Source organism: Crocuta crocuta, unplaced genomic scaffold (genome assembly GCF_008692635.1).
Source record: "Crocuta crocuta isolate KB4526 unplaced genomic scaffold, BGI_CrCroc_1.0 scaffold978, whole genome shotgun sequence".
NCBI classification, from domain to species: domain Eukaryota; kingdom Metazoa; phylum Chordata; class Mammalia; order Carnivora; family Hyaenidae; genus Crocuta; species Crocuta crocuta.
Window position 1 is genome coordinate 44,857 of NW_027530876.1, and position 5,659 is coordinate 50,515.

The following is a 5,659-nucleotide window of genomic DNA, read 5'->3' on the forward strand; positions in this document are numbered from 1 at the left end:
TAGATCTTTGACTATCTTTAAATTTTTTCTACAGATAATGGTTTATTCTGATCTTACACCTCTTGACCAATTATTATCATTTATATTTTCCTAGAGGTTACCCATTTTCTCTACATTTTCCAGTTCATTTATATAAAGCTGTATATGTATGGTATTCTTTTCCAATGTTTTAGAAAAACTGTATCTGCATCTGAAGTTATAAACCACCCTGTTTCTTATGACACTTATTCAATTCTTCACATTCTTTTCTCTTGACCAAAATTACCATGAGTCTGTGCATTTTTAAATTTTTCTTACTTAGGGGCGCCTGGATGGCTCAGTCAATTAAGCATCCAACTTCAGCTCAGGTCATGATCTCACAGTTCGTAGGTTCGAGCCCTGCGTCAGGCTCTGTCTGACAGCTAGCTCAGAGCCAGGAGCCTGCTTCAGATTCTGTGTCTCCCTCTCTCTCTGACCCTCCCCTGCTCATGCTGTCTCTCTCTCTTTCTCAGGAATAAATAAAACATTTAAAAAATTTTTAATTTTGCTTATGTAAGTATTCTCAGCTTTTTGCTGTATATTCATTTCATTAGTCATTATTTTCAGTGTCAGGGGCTTTCCTTTGGTTAATAACTTCTAATTTTAATGTTTTGGATTCAATTAATATGATTTCTGCTTCTGAACTTGTTGGGATTTTCTTTGTGACTAAATACATAATCACTCTTGGATAATGTTCCATATACATGTGAGAAGAATCTGTATTATCTGATTGTAAAGGCATTATACATACACTGTATATCTGTTACGTGGAACTCATGACTTCTGTTACTCAAATCCTCCATATTCTTCCTTATATTTTGTCTCCTTGGTCTTTTAATTCCCGATGGGAGTACAGTAAGTCTTTTCTACTCTGATTATGTCCAGTTTATTTTAAATTTCTTTTAGTTTTTTGCTTCATATATTATGAAGCCATGTTGGGCACAAAAGTTTATCCCTGTCATAACTTCTTTGGCCTCATGTCTTTTATGTACAAGAATATTTATATTTATCTCTTTGGAAGCATTTTGCTTTGGGTTCTGTTTTACATGATAGTATTGCTCTACCTGTTTTTTTTTCTGTTAGTATTTTTCTAGCATTTTAAAAATCTATTTATTTTGACCCTTCTCATGATTTCTCTTTTAACAAGACTCTAAGTTTGTTGGGGGTAACAATGTGCCAAGTTTCAAAACTACGTTTCCCAGCATCCCTTCTAGATAGGGATGACCAATGAAATGAGAGTGGAGGTCATTAGGTAAGGGTTCTGGAAAGGTTTTTCTTACAGTGAGCTGAATTAGTGGGAGTTTCCCCCTTTTGGTCCTCTTCTGCCCCTTTTTCTTTCTCCCAAACTGGAAAACATGGGGTTTTTTTATTTTTATTTTTTTACAAATAGTTTATTGTCAAGTTGGTTTCCATATAACACCCAGTGCTCATCCCCACTGGAATACATGTTTGATGGCTGGAGCTTCAGCAACTATCTTGTTACAGTAAGGAAAATACCAAAAGAATCATAAAGACTTTTCCTTTGATACTTTTGAGCAACTAATCAAAACCAGTCTACTTTCAAACATCTCAATACATGAGAAAAATAAACTCTTTGTGTTTAAACAACCACTGTTGCATGTCTGTTATTCCATCAACACTGTTCCTATGTTTTAATGCCTATGGAGGTAACCAGTATTATTAGTTTCTTCTGTACCCTTCTAAAGATATTCTTTTTATTTTTGTTGTCTTAAGTATATTTTTTTACTTTACATTATGGAAATATTCAGACATACACATAAATAGCAAATAGTATAATTAACCTCCATGTACCCATCCAGCTTCAATTATCCATCAATATTCTATGCATATACATGCACACACACACATGCACACACACACACACACACACACACACACATTCTTGTTTTATACAAATGCCAGCATATTATTCACATTCTCCATTGCCTTCCTTTTTATGTGTTTATTTTTTTAAATTTTTTTTAATGTTTTATTTATTTCTAGGAGAGAGAGAGACAGCGTGAGCAGGGGAGGGTCAGAGAGAGAGGGAGTCACAGACTGAAACAGGCTCCAGACTCTGAGCTGGCAGTCAGCCCAGAGCCCAACGCGGGGCTCGAACACACGAACCACGAGATCATGAACTAAGCGAAAGTCGGACACTTAACCGACTAAGCCACCCAAGCGCCCCTGTGTTTACTTATTTTTGAGAGAGAAAAGAGCATAAGCAGAGGAGGGGTAGAGAGAGAGGAAGACACAGAATCTGAAGCAGGCTCCAGGCTCCGAGCTGTCAGCACAGAGCCCAGCTTGGAGCTCGAACCCATGAACTGTGAGATCATGACCTGAACTGAAGTCAGTCACTTAACCAACTGAGCCACACAGGCACCCTACCATCTCCCTCCTTTTTAAAATTAATGTTGTATAATGGAGATGGTTCCATATCAGTTTTTAGATTCTTCATTCTCTTTAATGTCTGTCAATATTTCTTTATCATTTCACATGTATGCAACTGTATCTGTAGAATAAATTCTCAGATGTGGAGTTGCTGGCAAAAGGTGTATGTATTTGTAATTTTAATGAATGTCACCAAAGCACCTGCATAGAAGTTATGCCAACTCCAACCCCAATTAGCAGTGCAAGAGAGTGCCTGTTTGCCCACATCTTTGCCAATAATGTATGCTATCAAATGGCTTTACTTTTGCCAGTTTGATCAATGAAAAAAGAGTATGTCGTTGTGGTTTTAATTTTGATTTCTCTTATTTAGAAGTCATTTGTATTTCTTTCCTGTTAGTTGCATTCATAGCTTTTGCCCATTTTTCTATTGAGTTGTTGGCATTTTTTCTCACTATTTTGTAAGAGCTATTTATAAAACAGAAAACTTAGCTCCCTTGTCTCTGATATGAGTTGCAAAGAATTCTCCTGATTTATCATTTTCCTTGGCATTTTTAACAGTAATATTTGTATTAAAGAAACTTTGTTTTTATGTATTCAATGAACCAAGCTTTGCTTTTTTTGTCTTCTGAGGTCTAAATTGTACTTTATTTTTTAAACATTTGTTTATTTTTGAGAGAGAGAGACACACACAGAGCACAGGAGGGAGGGAGAGGGGGAGACACAGAATCCAAAGCAGGCTCCAGGCTCCAAGCTGTCACAGAGCCCAATGTGGGACTTGAACTCACGAGCCTTGAGATCATGACCTGAGCAGAAGTCAGATCCCCAACCAACAGAGCCACGCAGGTAGCCCTCCAACATCATATTTTAAATCTAACATGGTTTCTCCTACTATTTTTATAGTTTCACTTTTTTAATCTTTAGGTCTGATCTATCTGAAATTTAGTGTGCTGTATATTGCAAATACAGATTCAACTTTATACTTTTCCAGGTGACCACCCATCTGTCCCAACACCATTTATTGAGAATCCATTTTCCCCCCAGGGAACTGAAATAACATTTTATCATATACTAAATTCCTGTTTGTGTTTAGGTGTATTTTAGAGTATCTATTTTTTTCTATTATTCTGTCATTCGATTCATACACCAATACCACACTGTTTTCTAATTACTGTCCCTTTGTTATGTTTTTAATATCTGATAAGACCAGTTCTTCTTTCACAGTCTCCTTGCTATTTTCACTCCTTTAGTTTTCTACATTAATGTTAGAATCATCTTGAGAAGTTCCTAAAAACTCTATTGTCATATAAATGTTTGAGATCATATTTAATTTATAGATTGATGTTGGGAGAGTTTCCACCTTTATAAAGCTACAATTTTCTGAGAACAGAGTAGACTTTTGCATTCATTGAGGCCTTTTTTTTAATGCCTCTGAGGAACATTTTAATGTTTCCATACATAAATCTTGCATATTTCTTAAATTTATTTCTACATATTTTATTTCCTTTTTGTTAGATGGATTCTTTTCTTTTATTATGTCTTCTAATTTTCTTATGTCTTTATTTTATTTTGAGAGACAGAGACAGAGAGCGAGCAGGGGAGGGGCAGAGAGAGAGGGAGACACAGAATCTGAAGCAGGATCCAGGCTCTGAGCTGACAGCACAGAGCCCGATGTGGGGTTCGAACCCACAGACTGCAAGATCATGACCTGAGCCGAAGCTGGACACTCAACCGACTGAGCCACCCAGGCGCCCCTATTATGTCTTCTAATTTGTTGTTTGTCTAAATGATTTTGTACCGGCCCACTTACTGTATTCATCTTACAAGTCCTTGTAACATTTTTTTTAGGAATAGATTCTTTTGGATTTTCCAGATATAGGAAACATATCATCTGCAAATGGCCATCATTTTAATTCTGCTTTTTAATGTTTTAACCTATCAAATTGTGAAGTACAGCACAGACTCAGAGAAGGGCGTAAATCCTATATGTTTTACATGCATTTCCTCTACTTTACATAAAGGGACATACTCTTGTAATCATCCCCAGATCAAGAACTAAAGTTCCACTCTCCAGCCCCAGCATGTCTCCCCACAATCAACTCCCTAACTTCTAGGGTAACCATTTCCTTCTTTTCATCAAAGTTTTGTTGCCTAAACATCCATCCATCAATAAATAGTATGGTTTAATTTTGCCTGTTTTTAAACTTTACATAAATGCAATTCTAATAATATGTATTCTTCTATGTCTTGTTTCTTTTACTCGATGGTATGTCCTTAAAATTTAAACATGCTGTAGTATACAGGGATTTTATTCCTTTTTATCCTAGCAGAGTATTCCACGGCATAAATTTATCATAGTGGATTTATCCATTCTATCCCTGCTGAATATTTGGGCTCTTTTCAGCACACAAATGCTCTGGCAAACCATTGTATTAGTTTCCTGTGGCTGCCACAACAAAGCGCCACAAACAGGGTGGCTTACAACATCAGAAATTCATTGTCTCAGTTCTGGAGGCCAGAAGTCCAAGACCAAAGTGTCAGAAAGGCCATGCTCCCTCTGAAAGATCTAGTGGAAAATCCATCTTTGCTTCTGACAGTTTCTGGTGGCTGTGGGAGTCAGTCTTTAGTTTGTGACCACATCACTTCAATCTCTGCCTGTCTGATCACATAGTCTTCTCCTCTTCTGTCTATCTCAAATTTCCCTCTGCCCTTGCCTTGTGAGGAATCCACTTATCACTGAATTTAGGGCTTATCCATAGATCCCAAGATAATCTCATCTCAAGATCCTTAATCGCAACTGCAAAGACCCTTTTACCAAATAAGATCACATTAACAGGGTCTTGGGGTTAGGATGTGCACATATCTCTTGGGAGGTCAATGTTGAACCCATGACAACCATTTACACTTGCTTCCTGGTGCCAGTGTACACAAGTTTCTCCCAAATTTGTACACTTGGTATTGAAATGCTGGCTCCTGGAAGAAGCACGCCTTCTATTTTTTCTACAAAATGCCAGCCAGTTTTCCAACACACATTCCCATCAGCAGTATGTGAAAGCTTGCATTGTTCCACAGCCTTGCCAATTCTTAGAATTGTCAAACTTTATAGTTTCTACCAATCTGGTTGGTGTGTACTATCTTATGGTAGCATTAAGTTCTGTAATGATAAATGAAGTTGAGCGTTTATATTTATAGACCATTTGGGTTTCTTCTACTGTAAAAAAAAAAAAAGTCTGTCCATGTTTTTGATCAATTT